This window comes from Pseudochaenichthys georgianus, chromosome 6, assembly GCF_902827115.2.
Source record: "Pseudochaenichthys georgianus chromosome 6, fPseGeo1.2, whole genome shotgun sequence".
Classification (NCBI taxonomy): Eukaryota; Metazoa; Chordata; class Actinopteri; order Perciformes; family Channichthyidae; genus Pseudochaenichthys; species Pseudochaenichthys georgianus.
The window spans coordinates 34,204,711-34,224,208 of NC_047508.1; the positions used below are offsets into that span (position 1 = coordinate 34,204,711).

Consider the following 19,498-nt stretch of genomic DNA (forward strand, 5'->3'; position numbering starts at 1 on the left):
AACTATCCGACTGCAGCCTGCCTCTTCCTTACAGAGCCCCTCCTCCAACACACGAACGCGCACATGACCAATGAGGGCACGAGATAAGTTTGTGCACGAGATGGAAGGCTGACAGGCAGGTAGGCCATCCAGTTATTTTAGCCGAGCCGGCTAAAATAATTGGTCGTGCTTTTCCACAGATGAACTTTTTTAATGTATTTATTGTCAAAGCATTGAATGTATTCATGATGTTAAGAGCATTCCATGGAATATAACAACAAGTGTTTCTGAAGTGAATTACCTACCCCACCTTTAACATGTTCATATTTCAACAACGAAATGTAATACAAATCTGTGAAGGACTGAACACAACTCATAAATGTCACTTTAGAAGCCAGACAAGGTCGTACACTGGGGCAAGTCGTGTCATTTAATGTAATGCGTGTAGATTTAGAGATATTCAATGTTTTATAAGATAGCTACACTTAAATGTTTATCAGGTCATCCTCCAATGATGGAGCAGAGGAGGAAAAAACGGTGGCAGCCTGTGCCTGCAGAATAAAAGGGTCTAGCGCCCCCTCAGTTGACAGCCATAACCCTTCATCCAATCCCGGGGACAGGACCGCTGCTCCGTCACTTTCTTCCCGGCTCTTGAGCGCCCAGCGATGCGGTGCTGAGCAGGTGTGAGCATCGTGAAGGACACACGAACGGACGCATTTGCCCTCCACAGAAGGTAAGGAAACCGGGCAGATACAGTCAAAACCGAGTCTTTGACATTATTATCAGAGAAGCCGGGCGCTGCATTTTGACAGCTCTGGGAAATCAGTGTTGTTTACAAAAGACTGAGTGGGATGCACGGAGGGGATGGAGGAGCTTGTGCAGCCCTCCGCAATGCAGAATTAGTCGATATAGGGAACTGCGTTTTATATTTGTGGTGTCTTCTTGACAGATGCAAAGGAATAATGTGTGTGCAAAATCTGACATATCGTGGCGTGGTGGGTCACGGGTAAGATGTATGGATAATATTGCAGCAAACATCTCCTTTCGTGCAATAAGTCTGAGTGTTAAATGCAGCGTTTTATTTGACCACGCCAGAGGCCAGAGCCCTATCAGCGTCGCACATACCGATGATTGAAACTGCCGCCTGCATTTTACAGCCAAAAGATTAAGAAGCAGCCGACGACTGTAGACACTTTCATCTGGGCGGAACTAAAACGCATGTCTTGGTCTTAGTGTGGCGGTCGATTGAGGCATATGGTTCGGCTGTGTCATAATCACTGGAAGATTGAGCGGTAGTGTTTAGTAATGGCCCATCGCAGGGTTAGTCAGGTCGTCAGGTGTCATGGGCGCGTCCTGGCTCACCAGACTGTAGGCTTCAGTGGAGAGAAACTGTTTATACTACATGTTGCTAAAGTAAAGACTTCCATAAGTCCCATGTTTCGAAAGGGGGTCTTAATTATGTATTCAAATATGAAGGAAGATTTTTTACAAGTGAACTCAATAATGACAAGGTGAAAAATGATGACTCAATCATGCACATATTCATAGAATCACAAAAATCCCAGATGGTTTTTCGAGTTTTAGGATATTACTTTGGCATGTATGTAGGGGGTAATTGTTTGTTGTTTTACTTGTGATCTCATAAATGAATAGTTGCATATTGCCCATGAATAAGAATAACTCCCATTGGGAAGTCTATCTGCAGCTAAATGTGTTTTCCTATAACCATATAACCGCATAATGTCTTGATATTAACATGCAAGTGTGGTTATGGGTTTGGCACAGCTCCCTGCAGTAGACAGCAGAGTCAGATTTAAGTCACCACAACTTCTCAGTGGTCTAATGAGCTTGCAAAGCATTTGTTTAATGGAATGTAATAAATGTCAGCATTCAAGAAGAGAATCATGACAGGGGCTTGTTGTTTTGCATTTGTGATGGGCAGAAATAGCTTAATCGGTGCCTGGTTTTTGGGGTTATTGGTATAAGATTACCACACAATAATGTTCCTGTACAATGTGGGCTTTTATCGTAGTATAAACATGTGTACACTCTCAGATGATTTATCGATACCTGCTTGACCCCTTTCTGCTCCTGCTGCTGTCCATATAAATATCTGCGAGTAACATTTGTATTTTGCCTTATTTTTCCATACCATGCCATTCTTCAGATGATTCTATTGAGTGTTTGTCCTGATTGAATCAGAGTCATAATATTGGCACAACATGTCAGAGGAATTCCTTTGCTGCCTGTCAGATGGAGCACTTTATGAATCTTGTAAGCTCGAAGGCTGCTAATGCATCCTGTGCTGTCCTGTACCCTGAGGACAGTCCCTCTCCTTCATGCTAGGTGAGCACATTTACTCTGCTCAGAAGTAGGCTAACCAACTGCATGCAGGGCATCATCTCACATTTATACCACTTGCCCCACTACGAATGATGTTTGAATGTGGAGTTTTGAATGTTGTATTAAGCTGTTCCCAGCCAGCATTGTGGCTGTAGAGCCCAAGTGGCTTGAGGAGTCTGCATGACAAACGTTACATAACACAGCTCCCTGCAGGATGTGGCTGTTCTGTGATGCATTTCAAGGCTACAGCCTCAGCCCCCATTAGTGTCACAGTCAAATGACTCAACATAGCCGTACACTTACTTGTCCTTTGGTTAGAAGCTTCAGTTGCACACATCTGTCATGTAGTGGGTAGACAGGCTAACTTCACCTGAGGCAGAAGATAGAGCTGTCTTCAACGTCCCTATCTCTACTTCACCTCAGTCAGCATGTCATTTATGAACATTAGGACACACACTGCTTTAACATATCCGGTGTATGACTGTTTACTGCAAGTACGTCAAATGCATTCTGTTAACATAATCAGCAAGACAAGGATTTTTCCATTTCCCAATTAAGTCCTTCTACAAGCTGCTTGGTGCTCAAAGTAGACATTTGGATGTTTGCCATTTACGATTAACCAATTTTAAAGTTGTTTTAGGAGATTAGATTTGTTTTCCAGATGTCCTTTGAGCCCTGGGTGACAAATTATTGGGCAGAGAGTCAAAGCAGGATAGATCTTTTGAAAAGACTCTTTAACTTTGGCAGCGTTGGCATTTGCAGGCAGCAGGGCGAGTTTGTTATGTGCTGTGTGTTCTGTCACTGAATGCAGTGTTGGTCACGCTGGAAGGAATATAACTGCAGACTTGCTTCATTGTTAAATTGAATGCACTAGGAGAGAATATATCCTGATGAGACAGCCTTCAACATTTATTTGCAGAAACACACAACCACTATCCCTTATTGCTGCAACTGTCTTCACTGCATGTACAAGTGCTTTCTCCGTCCTGCTGACAAAACATGCCATGCTCTCGTCTTCATCCTTCAGTCTAGATTGCTCAGCAATTTACGCACCGGGGATCAATAGCGAGATCCACTAATGGTACGGCAGTGAGGCGGAGACATGACGTCTTCTATGTTTGCCTGGAGACAGACCTCTCCTCTGTTCATGCCTGTGGAGGAGAAAGGGTTCCAGTCCCCATCTGCCATCTCTGGCTGTCTGAATACATTTTGCACTAGACCTAGCATTGATTCTCCCTCTGCTCTCCACAGGCACGTGACCCTCATCTAAGAGGAAACAACTCTCACATTTATATCTCACTTGTTGACATTCCATTTCATTTGGGACATTTTAGCCCAAACTGTGTGGTATATAGGCTTTCAGATATGCAAGGTTTTTCATGTTTCATCATCTGGTGATATCACTGTGCAATGTATAGCCAATACTTAAAAAAGAGAGCCATGCTGAAGTGACTTGTGAATTCATTGATTGTTAATTGGTCTGTTTTTGATATTTCTTAAATGATTTTTTCATGCAAAAATGCCAAACACTACTGTTTTCGCTTCTCGGTAGTAGAACATGCTGCTTTTCTTGTCTGATGTGGTAGTACATTGAATTGTGAGGGTCATTTGTCAGCTTTTTAGTGATCTAACAGGCACATTCATTTCCCTTTTTAACACAGCTACACGGCTTGATCTGTGAAGCACCTCACATTGTTTTGTGTAAGTCTTTTCTCTCGGTCACTTTGTTGGACTGCTTTTGTTGCCAGGGCTGATGTTCTATTTCTGGTGCCACTGTTGCTTTTGCTTTTATCTTATGATCTTGCATATTTTCTCCCGGCACATCAGGAGGCTAGTTACCTTTTAAGGGCAGACTCCAAACGAATCGTTACTTTGTGTGTTTGTGTATGTGCACCATTCAAATGCATGTCCATGATTCATTTCTGCCATATCTAAGATCCGGTTAAAAATACTGTCTGCATAAATGACCGCTTGTTTATTCACACAAATGTAGCACAATGCTCAAGACCAAAATAGAACATTTTTTATATGGCTGGCTTTTGTCTATTTATAGCATTAAAGCTCCGCAGAGAAAGATGTTATTCATTTACTGACAAGGTAAACAAAGTTTTTAAAGATATGGCTAGGTTGTAAAATCATCAAAAACAAATTTCCCCTAAAGATATACTTAGTGTATTTTATCATAGAACATTTTAATCCGTTCCTCTTTCCTTATCAGTGTGATTTTGTTTGTGATAAAATGCCGAGCTTCCTCTGCGGCTCTTACTGATTGTCTTTCTGCCAAAGTGATGTCTCATTCAGAAACAGATTAGTCCCCGTCCGTTAAGATAATGTTGACCGGACAAGCAGGTAGTGTTCGGAAATTGCCTGCTATCTCCCCCTGTCACTCATGGGGGAAATAAGATGACATTGATCAATGTCATTGGAGTGTTGTCTTTTAGCGGTTGTGTTCTGTTTAGGCAACTTGTAAACGAAGGTAACTTCGTCACTGAGGACTGACGGCTTCGGGCCTTGTAATATTGCACATGTGGTTTAGTTTGAAAGTGTTCCCCCTCCCGTTTTGTCTGTGGCTGGTGATTGTGTTCACCTGGTGCCCCCCCCCACCTGTGTCTTATTGGCCTGATTAGTGTGTGTGTATTTAGGCTCTGTTTTCCCTGTCAGTGGACAGGTAGTGTGTGTGAGATCCTTGTGGCTGGTGACTGTGCTCACGTGAACAGCGAGATTGAGGCTGTGTCATGTGCCCGTGAGTAATAAATGCCCACACCGGTTTGTATTTTGGACGTTCTGCCTCTGCCTCCTTGCTTGGTCGGGCCGCTCAACGGTCAGCTTCACACAACTGAAGAGTTCTACTCCTCAAATCACATTTTAAATAATATTGAAAAAGATTGAAAATAAGAGGTCACTGACGAACAGCGGAAATGATTGATTTACTGAATAATTTATGTATTGGTTCACAAGCCATCTGTGTGTGTCTAATGCGTTTTGATGTACAGTTTAAGTTTTCAAAGACATTATTTGGGCTATTATAAAGAAGAATTTAAATCTGTAACTAGGTTATATTCTCAAGACTTCTCTTCTTTACTCTGATTCGCTGCTCCTTTTTTTCCCGAGATATGTTTAGACTTTACAATCAAAGTGAATCTTTTGGGATTTATGAACTCAATTAGAAGGAGATTACTAATGTGTGCCCTTCGCCTGTTAATCTGTCGGTTACCAGCATGATCCTTTTACATTTTTTCAGATAATATTTGACTTCCTTCATTACAATGTCTGCTTGTTATCAGGGTCAAACACACACGCAGTAAAAGGGATGGCACTACAAGATGATCAAGTTCAAAGGAGAGTTTTCCCTAATTAAGTAGTCCATTTTAGGCAATCTTAATTAAACTACCCCTCAAAGTGTCGGATCACCTCTTGTGTATTTGTTTAACATTTCATGAGCTGATCTAGTATTACACTCAGTGGACTGACTCCTCACACGGGACCCTTGAGCCATCTGTTTTTGCCCCTTCAGAGGAACAGTAAGAAGCATTGTTTACGCTGCTGTTGGGAAGCTGTGCAGTCACTATCTGCTATTTTGGTCCAGTAAGAGATGACTTTAATTTGCACGCAACTTGAAAATCAGTGGCGTGCATCTGATTTGTTCCCTGGGAGTTTCAGCCAAACAGAAAACTTTAAAAAAAAAAAGTGAATCCGTCTGTTTTTGTTCCTTTTTATGTCATTCCAAAACAAGGTTATGCACATCAGTCCAGATCATATTGATTTAGAGAGATTGTTTATGAAGACTTTTTCAGCAAGTTGCACAATTGTAAGGATGATGAAAGGATGAGGACATTTTGGATGATGAAAGGTTAGAAAAGAAAAGAAACACCTCTGATGCAACCTAGACAGCGATATCCCCGCTGGCAGTCATTTATTCCATAATCTCCTCCCGAAAGCTAGTATTTAGTATAATTTTGAAGATTAGATTACCTCTGTATCCTTCGTCATTCATATTCTTAGAAATATGCTGCATTGTTTTGATTTAATCCTGTTTCATCTGTGTTCATCATGGGCTTGTGGGCGCTTACTGTAGTTCGCCCGCTTGCATTGTAATCTTATATTGCTGGGGACAAAGAACAAGCCCAATTGTGCAAGGAACTGTCCAATTAGGTAGAAGCAAAGCGTCTTCCTCATTGGGGCCAGGCCACTCTTGGGGCCTGTGAATAAAGCTCGTTGCTATGGTGCCGGAAGCATCTGTGGTAGACAAGAACACAACTTCACAAACATGCTAGTTCATCATCATGCCAGCTCCTCAGCTTCCATCTTTCAGTTACCATATGTTGTTTTTCATGCTAACCCAGCACATGTTGCTTCATAGTGATGATGCATCCTGTGTATGGTTGACAACGCCCGGTACTGGGATAGCATACCAAACTAAAGTGATGAACTCCCCACCAGTGTTTAAAATAATGAAAGAGGGGGGGATCAAAGGGTTTCTTATACTAATCACAATTGTCCTTGGTGAGAAGCATACTAGTTCTTTAGCTGGCTGACCTTTAGCCTTCTGAAGGAGGGACTGTATGTGTGAAAAGTGTAGGGAAAGAAGGATAATCGTGGAGAGAGCCCAAAGCCGACGGCCCCCTGGCACGTGGAGCGAATACTGAGCACACCGAGCTCTTGGGAAGTCTCATTATACATTTAGGGGCGTCCTGTTTTCCCTCTCTGGACAGCCGGACAGCTAAATTGTTTGTGGATCAATAGTTTAGCTTCCTACTGGCTCCACAGGGTGAGTGAAGTGCATTTAAACCCAAGAAATCCCATTACCCTTGGCAGAGAGGGGAAGCATAGCACTAGGGGCCTCAGCAAGTGCTCTTGCTTTGGCCATTATTCAGGCTCCCTGTTTGTCTACCTGCAGTGCTTCGGCTGAGACCACCCATAGTCATATTATTCTCAATATCACATTTTGTTCGATTTTCGATTTTCTCTGCCACACAGTTTTGTCCATACATATCCAATGATATCACTACTCGGTGATACACATTCTTTGAAGTGATGTTGTATGCTCTGTACTTTAAAGGCATTCAGTGAATGCTGTCTCTTCCCGGACAGATCGATAGAAAGTTACAACGTTGTGTGAGGCAAGCTGATTAATGCTGCTTATAATGACCGGAGCCTGGCTACAGCCTGTCTGTATTGATTCAACACTTATTTAAAATGCCTGTTGTTCTTCCTTTCAACTCTTTGGCTATGTAGAAAGAGAGAGTAAAGGAATGAAGAGAGAAAGGGGGGTTTGGGGGTATAATGAGAAACGTCACAAAACAAAACATTTGGAGCTTTCCCTTCATTCCTTAGATCAGTGTAACCAGAAATAAAGGATGTGGCTGGTGCCGGCTCTGGGCTGCGGGCCGCCGCTGTCCTCTCCTGGCTCTCGTTCGTGTGGCGCTGGTCAGCCTCTGAGCTACTGGGCTCAGGGCTGCATGGCCACATGAAGAGCCCATTGATGTGGGCAACATTAGCATTCGCTGTAGGCGAGCACGACAAACAGGTTGGTTTTCCGTTTCACACTAACAAACCTGTTCTCTCTGGGATCCTCTCAAAAGGTCTCAAATCAACCCCTCTTGTTGCATTGCTAATGAGTGTGGATAAAAGAGGTCAAAGAATGTAGGCCTCTCCAGTCCAAGCAGTGTCCTCCCGCCAGCTGCATCGTCAGGAAATACTGTCACATCTGGTTCACAAACTCACAATGATGTAACAATCTGCGTCATGTTTTCTGTAAGCGCTAGTGGGACCATACTGCAGCTCTAATAGCTTCCGACAAACTACCCTAAAACGTCCCTGTTCTTTTCGGTTGGCATATCATTATTCAGATCTGAACCCAGCATTCGGAGGGAGTCTGGCTGACTTATGCATGAGATTTGTGCACTAATTATTCCGCAGATTCGTTTCCTTGGCTTGGTTTGTAGCTGCAGGAGCTTTTGTTGCAATCTGCTAATTCATGCTGCTCAAATGATCCTCACGATTTAACTTAGCAACAGCAAAATTGCCCCGAAGAAGAAGTGGTTAATATTACCCCGTGAAAAATAACACATGTAGTCCATCTCTGTTTTAATTGGGCGACCATGAGTCACACTAATACTTGAGCAAGTCGTACTGAAGCCAAGAGAGAGAGGTCGAGGGCGCGAAAGAAGCACAGGGAGAGTAGGGGATGCCAGATTACTAATTACAGATCTTTTTCTCATCTCATGTGGATTCGTAGACTCACTGTAGACAAATGGATACAAACGGTAAAGAGGCAGCAGATAATGAAAGTGTGAGTGAACAACACAACACCCCTTATTATTCTCATTACTGGCGGTCTAGACTGAGGGACGTGCTAGCAATCACAACATCAACTCCCTGCTCGATGGAAATATTATTCTATGGAGAAAAATAAGACATGCATGCATATTAATATGGCATTTGTTCAGTTGGACCATGGCAAACCCCCATACTCTGTGTGTGGGCCTGGTGTTGAAATGTGCCCGTAGTAGCGGGCCAGTGTATCAGGTCGGATTATTCACGAAGAAGGTGTAAGGACAGTGAGTGGAGGAAAGGGCATCCAGAGGTGAATCTGACTGCGAAAAAGGGCACGGAATCATTTTTTCCCCTGTCTCCTTTCCAAACACACACACACACACACACACACACACACACACACACACACACACACTCACACTCACACTCACACTCACACTCACACACACACACACACACACACCCTCCTTTGCAGTACTACAGTATGACTCTTATCTGCAACACACAGCTCCACTCATGCTGCTCACACAGGGCCGTAGTGTGTAGAGGACAGAAGGAGCGAAGGGCACAGTGTCACAGTCAAGCGCGCACACGCACACACGCACACACGCACAATGGATATAAAGAGGAGGGGGGGTATTTTTCTTAATTCCCCTTCAACAGAGGACACCAAGACCAAACACTGCTCTTCTATATGACTGAAGGGGTGAAGACTACTGTGTGTTTAGAGACTGCTGGAGCACTTGATGTTATTCGCATTGACCCATCCAACTAGATTATGAATTGACTCCGGTACAGTCAAATGAAAAGGTTGCAAAAAAGGAATGCACAAACTAACTGTATACATTGTGCATGAAGATAAAGGACGTATGAATCACATTTCCTACATAGATTTTTCAAAGAGAGTATTATAATGGATTGCAGTAAAATGTCAATACACTTCTTATTAGATAAATAGTTTGTGGAACGTTGAGATGATTGATAACACTGTTATATCTGTCTGTTGAGAGCTTGCAGCTGGTTACAGTTAGCTGTACCCCGGTTAGCTTAGCTGAGCCTGGAAGCAGGGGAAAAGCCAGGCTCTGTCCAAAGCAAAACTAAAACTAAAAACAAAGTCTAAATTTGACAGTACTGTGTTTAAAGGCTGTTTATTGGGCAGGGTCAGTGACTTTTTGAATTCCTGTAATCACTATGAAGTTGCCAGGCAACCAGCAGAGGGGCCAGATTACATTTTAGTGAAGCTAGGCCACATGAACATGGACATTTTGCAACTATTTAATGGTACGATATATATATCTCTAGCTAAGTCCATGCCCTATGAGATCTGCTTGGTGAGTAGACGATATATATGTGTTGAGTGTCTCATAGCAGGAGTAAATGCTGCTAAGTAAGGCAGCAAGAATCATGACAAATATAAACTTTAAAAAAAGTTATTAAATGAATGCTTGGGGCTACAGTTTTACTTAAGCACTTGCGTGAATAAAAGTCAACAAGAAGTAGGTGAAGGGGCCCTGTGAGTATACTCTTAAGGCATTCAAGCAAAAGCATTTGCAGCATAATATATGAACAGTCTGTTAATCTACATTAGCTCCCTTGATGCTACTGTGAAGAACACAGGCTTGATTGGAAATGCTGTAAACCCTGTATCTGCGTGGGTTGTTGTCAGAGCCGTGTCTTCAGCAGCACTCAGACTGCATTGTGGACAAACAGCTTTATAACAGTGGAGAGATGATTTCCTTATGATAACGTTGTGATCTGAATGTCATAAAGCTCCCACACACCTGTATCTGCTTACGTCTGACACAGACATCATGTCAGGACGTACCGATTTAGTTTTGTAAATGTCAATGTTTAAAGAGAGAGCACTTCAGCCTTATCATAGTCGCAGAGTTTTCTACTGTAAAGAGTTGTTAGATCATGGTCTGGCATCATGACTGAAACACTGTTTCCTTCCTGTTGTTCTCTGTTTTTTTTAAGTGGGCACCTGTTCTGTCTTATAAGCCATGATCACATGGTGTGACTTGGCTAATAATCACCACATGACTCAGGTCTTTGCCCAGGCTGTGCTCATTGTCAGTCGGCACACACTGCTCTCCAACCGGCCGTCTGACTGTGGCCATGTGCTCAGCAGTAAACACAGGTGACTGGCTCTGTTGACATGGACACAGTGTTCCGGACGTGAACCTATACATGTGGAAGGCCTGGTCCCTATGGAGTGTTTATCCTGCAAATATCCCTGCACTTAAAAAGAACAGAATATTTTAATTAATACAAAGAAATCTCCAATGGAGAAACAATGAATTGGATATCAATCAATCAATCAATCAATCAATCAATCAATCAATCAATCAATCAATCAATCAATGTTTATTTATTTAGCCCAATATCACACATGTTACATTTGTCTCAGTGGTCTTCACAGTGTGTACAGAATATCAGTATGACAATACGACACCCTCTGTCCTTAGACCCTCACATCGTACAAGAAAACCCACAGTTTAAAGGGGAAAATGGGAGAAACCTCAGGGAGAGCAACAGAGGAGGGATCCCTCTCCCAGGACGGACAGACGTGCAATAGATGCCGTGTGTAAATTGAAAAGATAATACATTTGCAACATAGGTAGTCCAAATATTTGGAAATGCATGTGTGTATAATAAGAAGATGAATCCACGAGGATATCCATCCAGGACCTATGATCCAGGACCACAGCCACGACTCAAGATCCAGGGCTCGCGATGCAGGACACAGGACTGCAGGATCATCCATGACTCCGGATCCCAGCGTATATAGACACCAAAAAGAAAGACATTTGGGGAAGCTGGGTTAATCGGAACATGAGAGTTCACAGGTATAGACAGAGAGAAGGAAGAAGTAAGATGTCCCCTGACAAACTAAGCCTATATCAGCAAAACTAGGGGCTGAATCTAATCAGCCCTAACTATAAGCTTTATCAAAAAGGAAGGTCTTAAGCGCACTCTTAAAAACGGATAGGGTGTCTGCCGCCCGAACACAAACTGGAAGCTGATTCCACAAATGTGGAACTTGATAAGAAAAGGCTCTGGCTCCCATTGTACTTTTAGAGACTCTAGGAACAACCAACAACCCTGCATTCTTGGAACGCAATGCCCTAGTAGGACAGTAGGGTATAATGAGTTCTTTAAGGTAAGATGGCGCCTGCCCATTAAGGGCTTTGTAGGCGAGAAGAAGAATTTTTAATTGTATCCTGTGTTCTATAGGGAGCCAGTGTAAGGCAGCCAGAACAGGAGTAATGTGGTCCCTTTTCCTAACTCTGGTTAGTACACGAGCCGCAGCATTTTTAATCAGCTGAAGCGACTTGACTGACTTCTTGGTACACCCTGATAATAAAGAGTTACAATAATCCAGCCTTGAAGTAACAAATGCATGGACTAGTTTCTCTGCATCGTTTTGAGGCAAGATATGCCGGATAGTCTGTTCAAGATATGCCGGATAGTCTGTTCACACTCTGTAATATATCCGCAAATAATATCTTGGCCCGCTGTCATACTCAGGTTTCTGGCAATTTAAATAATAGCTCATGCTGACGGTTTTAAATAGTAAATGCAGCTTTTCAGGGAGAACTTGAGTGCCAAATAACAGGGGAATATGATTTTACACATACATGCACCCATTGAGAGGGACTGTGGAGCTTGCAGTGGCACAAGAAGCGGAGGAAGACTTCCTGATGGGCAGGCATGAATATGCATGGCACTGCTTAAAAGCACTGGCACACTGATACAGTATGGCAGTCAATGGATTCACAGAGCAGCCTTTGTCTTGTGTGCTTTCAACTCTGGAGGAGGTGTCTGAGCCTCTTGTGTGAACTTTCAGCCCCAGAGTGCCTCTGCATAAGTATCGGAAAATCTCTAATCCTGCTCAACATCTTATAAATGCAATGAGGATCCTTAGTGTTAATTATATTTCCACAGTCACAACATAATTACTTATTTATCAGTGAGATCGTAGGGTGTTTACTTCTCTCTAACCAACTTGGAATTATGACATTTCATTTGGGGATTCATTGAGTTGGATTTGGTTTAATGAATTCGCTAAGTAAATTGGTTACCAAAGTAAACAACTAGGCATGTGTCTGGTGCACTTGAGATCTGGTATTATGTTGTCATAAACATTGTGTGGTCTGTACGTATTCTAGACAGGCACCAAAGCTGTTCAGAGACCAAGTGGCAGGGGATTTGTTTCTCTCCTCATTTCCCGAAATAATGTGTCATCCATACACAACTGCCTTGAAGAGAAACGTTATACTAATATCTGTGTAGCTTGCTATCAAGTTCTTAAAGCTGCAAATTGGTCCACACGACCCTTGGCAAAGGCTGCCGTTGCATCAAAGCTACAGAGGCATGGGGAGTTACACTAACAGCCACACTGGCTTCTGCAAATTAAATCATCGCTCCCAAAGCTTCAGCACGTCCAGCGCAGGCATAAATCTCGCTGCCTTTCTCATGGCTCTGTTTTCATCTGCTCTTCGACAGTCTGTTTGTAGCTATGAGCTTTGACATGATAATGTGAGTGAAGCTGCGGGTCTGGCTGTTGGGCGGATCCAGACGCATTGTTCTTCTTGTGCAAACATACAGCAACACACTGATTATGGAAAAGAAAAACCTAAGACATCAGAATACATACATACATTGTCTTACTGTGAAAACATCATACGGCAACAAATACACAGCTTGAAAGTACCTCTAAAAAAACTTGATTTAGTCATTTTATTTGTCAAAAATACAGTATTTAGCTCGGTTTGGCTTTTTTCATTTTGAAATGATATAACTTTGACCAGGTTAAAGGTGACATGTCATGCTTTTCCGGTTATTACCCGTCCCCTTGTGTGTTATGAAGGTTTTTATGCATGTAAACGGTGTGCAGAGTCAAAACCCTCAAAGTACACCATGTAGGGAGTAAAACTCTAACACAGAAAATACCTCCCCAAAACGCCTCGTTGGAGATACGTCACTGTCCATTTGATTCTTCCGGGGACATCATGATGTCATCATGTCGTCCCCGGAACTAAATGGACCAATCCGTGGAGCCGTTACGTTACGTCCGCGGAGCCGTTACGTTAAGCCCCCGCTGATTGGTCCAAATTGACCAATCCACGGACTTCCTCACACACTCAGTGCAGGCAGCTCAGCTGATTTCTCCTCCCTGGCTGCAGGCTGATAACAGACAGTTGGGATCGCGGCAAAATTCTCTCTGCAGTGCAGACCCATTCTCACAGCGTTTATCAACCTTTTCCTTACTCAATATCAAGCCACACTTATTGTTTTTACTTCGGCTGTGACTTTGTGTGTGCTCAGGGTGAGTTTGGCTGTGTTTCGCTGTGTATCGCTAAACAAGGAAATCACAGCTCCACGGAGCTCAGCGCGATTCACAACGTCCCGACTGGTCCCGACTGGTCCCGACCAATCGGAGCACACTGTGTTCACAGGGAGGGGGGGGGCAAGAGCTGCAACGAGCCGTTTAGTGGAGAGAGTGAATACACATACTTTACAGAGATGCTGTATGCGATTGCACAGTATAAATATATTCTAGTAGACCACAACAATGGAATTATGATCAATGGAAATGGGCCACAAATTGGCTAGGGACGGGTAGACACAAAGTGAACATGATCTTTTTAGGCTTTTCTCGGGCTGTGTTAACAATAAGTAAAGTGTAGAATAAACCCAGACTTGTCCTTTCTTTGTGGGAAACAATGGAAAACATAAGCAATGAGAGAAAGGAGGCTTCCTCTGTAATCGTGCTAATTATGTGGTGCCATGATACCGGGGTATCAGCCCGGTATTAACTAATCGATATTGTGCTATTGATCCAGCCGCTCTGACTCAGATTTACCTGAGCTTTACTGACGAACATCGATTTATCTCCTGATGGATTCCATTTCTCAGGATCTGTGTATCCTAACACACGAGTGAATTGATTTATAAATGTAAATGATTATCTGATGGCTCGCCCACCTCCACAAATACTTTGCTGCATCTCTTGCAGTGAAAAGCATCTCGTTTGGCCTGTGACCATCACTGACTGACTCACTTCTCATATTATTCCCATCTGCTTGGAAGGTACATTTTCACAATCAATATTGCCGGGTGGTGAAAAGTCCACCAAAGTGTTGATGCGGGGAAACACTTGTCTCTTCATCTGACTTGCACTTACAGTGCAGCGCTCACACACTACACACCCACACACTCCCTCACTCACCCTTTAGTTGCTGGATTTCTCTGAGAGAGCTGAAGAAAAGTGTGTGGAACAGAGGATTGTTTGATTTGACTGTGTGTCAAACCTCTGTGGAGGAAGGTAAAGATTGCAGCCAATCCACACGTACAGCTCTGTGATTGCTAATAGTCCCCACTTAAAAACTCCTCCGCCGAAATCTTTTCACCTGCAGTTTGTTCAAACAGTCTTCTGAGCAGACGTGGATAATGAAGACAGAATAGTTGAGTTGAGATGTTGCTTATGAAAAGGTAAAGGAAAGAGTGGACAGTTATCTGGCAATGGACACTGTTCTACTGTATGATTAGGTTAATGCTTTGATGTTCAGCAATAATGAAAAGGCAGCCTGGTGTTCACTTCCATTCTGTTTCATTAGAATGAAAGGGATCAGGATTAGTTTGTAGTGTCACATGTGCTATGCATAGATTTAAATGTAATTATTATGCATTGACAGGGCTAAAATATATGCAAAACATGTAGAACGCTGCCTTAATACCTGGAAATGTCAACATTCAAAATGTCTCAATATTAAAATAACGGTCCCTTGCCATTAGTAATCCTCTATCACAATATTGATTTATTCTTTAACTCGATTTGTGTAAGGACTCAGATTGAGCTGTGCTGTGTGAAACAGATGACTGGAGCCAACACCACTGGCAGCAAACGTGACATTTTAGCATCCTTATACTGTGTTGATACATCTGTATTCACAGCTTTATGCAGTATTCATGAGCAAGAGCAGCCTATACAGTAGCATAATGATACTGCTGACTTGTGTTCACATACACACATGCTCACACACACACACACACACACACGCAAAGAAGGGGACCCAGAGGAGCCAGCCAGCAGTAGCAAAATGTGTGTTCCCATCGCCTTCTGGCAATCTCACCCCTAATATATGAGATTCTTTCTCTGGAGTGGAAAAATAGGTCTGACACTTAATTAGCAAATAAGGTCACAGACAGCAAAGAGCCCAGGTCCCACGTTTATGTCTCCCACTGTCCTTGAGATTTGGCACTCTCCCTCTCTCTCTTTGCAAAGCCCTCAAATGCAAACATGCACAATATAAACAAAACATGATCTCTTTCCCTCTTACAATAGCTAATGGAAGTGTGCACTGAACGCAAGGCTGTCTGTTCATTATTGCTGTACATTGAAGCCTTTAGCTTAATCATATAAAAGTGCCTGCGTACATCTAAACTCTGGGCTATCCTGTCTTCATTATCTACGTCTGCTCAGAAGATTGTTTGAACTAACTGCAGATGAGAAGATTTCAGCGGAGGAGTTTTTAAGTGGGGACTATTAGCAGACAGAGCTACTGTAAGTGTGGATTGGCTGTAGTCTTTACTTTCCTCCAGTGGTTTGACACAAAGTCAAACCAAACACTCCTCTGTTCCACACACTGCTTGATTTATGTGGGTTTTTTCTGGCTTTTTCAAAGAAGTCCAGCAACTAATGGGCGAGGGAATAAGGGCGTGGGTGTGCATTAGCTGTATGTGCGCGCTGCATTGTGAGTGCAAGTCAGCTGAAGAGACAATAGATCCTGTCCCTCTTTGATAGCAGTTTAACAAACATGTACCGATTTCAAATGTCAAAATGGGAATATTTTCTGGATAACAAAACCTCTTATGAAATATCACTTTGTATCCTTGTGATTTGTAGATTGTAAAAAAAGGCACTTTTTCTGACATTCAATGGACTAAGAAATCAATTGACTATACTAGGATATATAAATAGGCTAACGGATAAAGTGTCATATCATTATACCTTGCTGTGGTATTTGTTTATCCAAAAAATATGTGTTTGCATGTACTGGCCAAAGCTAATACTATCTTGTTATAAAATCCATACATGCTTTTTCAGTTGTTGTGCACAGAAAATGTACTATCACAAAATATATTGCTGTTTTGTTGTAAAGAGAGAGCCACTATGGTAGACATGTATCAATAGCTGAGCCTTATACATAAATTATAACTATAAGAAGCTGTAGCATAAAAAGAGATGAAATATAAATAATTTACCATTACCCTATTATCACCTCATCAAACCGGCTTGAAAAGTTGTTTTCTTGACATATTTCCTCTTGTCTCTTTGCATCTAGCCGCCTCCTTTACTGTGTTTTGTTCAGCGAGCATGAACATTGCCCTATTTAATGACACCCTCCCATGTTGCTCACGATGCAATGCCTCTTCAAGTGCTGAGGAGAACTCACTGACCCTTCCTCTAAAGGCTCCTAACCCAGTGGAACATGTCAATTTAAGTGAGCAACATATTTGTGGTGTATTCCTATTGTACTGGACATTGTTGTGTGCTAATGCTGCAGGGCATAAGTGATTGTCTGTCCAGTCCTAAAAAGAGCAGCATTGTGCCTCTGAGACATGTCAGTCACTTCAATGCCCATGTTGACCTATATATGAAGGCCTGGATCAAGGGAGGGGCAGGCTAGCCACAGCATAGGGCAGAGCTCTAGTTTAGTGAGCCTTAATGTAGCGCTCAGTGACACGACATGCGTCAGACTGTGGCACACATTGATCGCTAACGGAGACTGCATTTCTGTGGTTCACAATTGTATGTTTTTCTTCTGTGTTTGTTGTGTAACACCGTCACTGCCTTCTGGGGGAAAATGACACGCATAAAAACCTCACATTTACTAAAGACTCACTATCCTCTCTCTTGCTCAATCTTTTCCCCGTGTCTTCCCCTCCCGTAAATACTTGCAAATCCACTTCCAGGTTGGATATTAGCTAATTGACCAACCTGTATTGGGATTTGGATGCGTGTTAAGTTGGACAAAACAGAGAGATGACGAGAGAAGATGGACTGACACCCCAAGGATGCAGAAAATTCTGTGTGACTCTAAACCTATGCCTTGAGGACTCCTCTGGTGCAGGAATCAATACAGGCTGACGGGCTCCAGGGGCACAGGGCCCACTACAGGAAGCGGATCTCTCCAAACTATCCATTATGGATGAGAGGAGTGTAAGGGCGGGAAAAAAAGAGCAGGAGAATGAATGTTAGACAGGGCCATAAGAGGGTGGGAATAGAGGAAGTGGAAATGTGGAGGAAGAGCTGGTGCACAAAAGGAGAAAGGGAGAGGAAGATGGGGATGAAGGTGAAGATTGCAGCAGGGCAGCAGGGAGCCTTGCAGCTGTTTTTGTTTTGTTATAGCTCAGCTGCTTCTCTTTGGCTGGCTCCTGCTGTTCCTGCAGCGTGGCTGCAATGTTTATTTCCAGCTGAGGGGATGGACGCAGACAACACAGCATTCTAAATTAAATTGTCTTCTCCCTCCGTTAGTCTGTTCTCACCCCTGCATCTTTTTGTATGATGTATTTGTCTTGTTCTCCTCCTCACAGCAGCAACATCTCCCCATGGTGCAAACCGTATTCTTCTTCTTTCTCTGTCCGTGCTCTCATTTGTTTTCTTCCTCACTGTGGCTGCCATGCGTTCTGGCCATATACCCTGTAGGGTTGCCAGAAACTGACCATGATCAAAATCGATTATTCGGCAGCCCTGGCGAATAATAATCGATTATTCGACCGTAAGTTGGTAATGGCCGGCTGTGCTGCGTCTTTCTCTGTAGCCTAACCTCTTTGGCGTGCTTCGCACTCAAATGCCAACGCATTGTTGAGGTTGAGCTGTGATAGATCAACGTCTTTTCGCAGAGCTTGCATTTAACTTCCTTTGGACTTGTAAGTTCGAAGTAGTTCCACGAGGAGGAACTCTTTTTACCTGCCGCTTTGTTCATCTTTAGTCGCACGTGTGAGGGAGAGGGGGGGGGCGGGGTCGGTGTGTAGCGTGCTGCAGCAGCAGTCTGCTCTGCACGCAGGCTTCCTCCAAGTTTACAGTAAAACAAACTGGTGGTGTGACCAATGACAATTATTAATACTATTACTATTATTAGCATATATATATATTTATATATATTTTGGTTGAAACTAAGCCAGAAAAAAAAAAAAAAACCCATAAATAATAAAAAATATATATATAAATAAAATCGATTTTTTAAAATAATATTCGATTATGGAGACTGTAGCGAATATTCGAATATTCGAATAATCGAATAATCGCTGGCATCCCTAATACCCTGTAACCACTCGCACATGCAACCCCAGCCCCCTCCCCTTTTCTCTCTCTCTCTCTCTCATCACTTTCCTCCCCCTCCATTGGGTTGTGAGGTCACAGCTGGGGAGCCCTATGATTTGACAGCTAAATGTTTATGTGAGTGTGCATTTGTGTGTAAGTGATGGAGAGGGCTCCTGTGCCGCTGAGTGGCTCTGATGGAAGGGGGCAGGATGCCACGAGCAGCAGTTGCTAACCAGCACTAGCAGACTTGCAGTTGATCTTGAGGCGAACTGTAGCAGAGATATACAGCTGGCTCCACGGCTGCCAAACCCAACGCTAGCAGGACTGCGGCTGCAGGCGTGTTGGGGTGCAAGCTGCACCTCAGGGTGTGTGCTCGGGGACAGAGGTGGGTAGTGCGGTGGGCTCGCTGTTTGGTTTGTGTGTGTGTGTGTGCTGTGTGAAGGAGCCAGAGCAGGGTGGAGAAGTTTGCTAGCTCTTTTTGGGGTATTGTAAGCTGTGTGTGTTTACTGTATGTGTATGCCATGTGTGTTCTGCAGCACAACCCAACTCTGCTGGCTCTGTCATGTT

The 19,498-nt window shown here is 43.2% G+C and overlaps 1 protein-coding gene across 1 annotated transcript in view; it reads left to right on the plus strand.

The window, feature by feature from the left end:
• The first annotated feature begins 573 nt into the window (after nucleotides 1-573).
• LOC117448634 (contactin-1a-like) overlaps nucleotides 574-19,498 on the plus strand; it is a 66,710-nt gene continuing 47,785 nt past the window's right edge. Inside the window, exon 1 of the mRNA XM_034085962.2 lies at nucleotides 574-712. The gene's annotated coding sequence lies outside the window, so the exon portion shown is untranslated. The remainder of the gene's footprint in view (nucleotides 713-19,498) is intronic.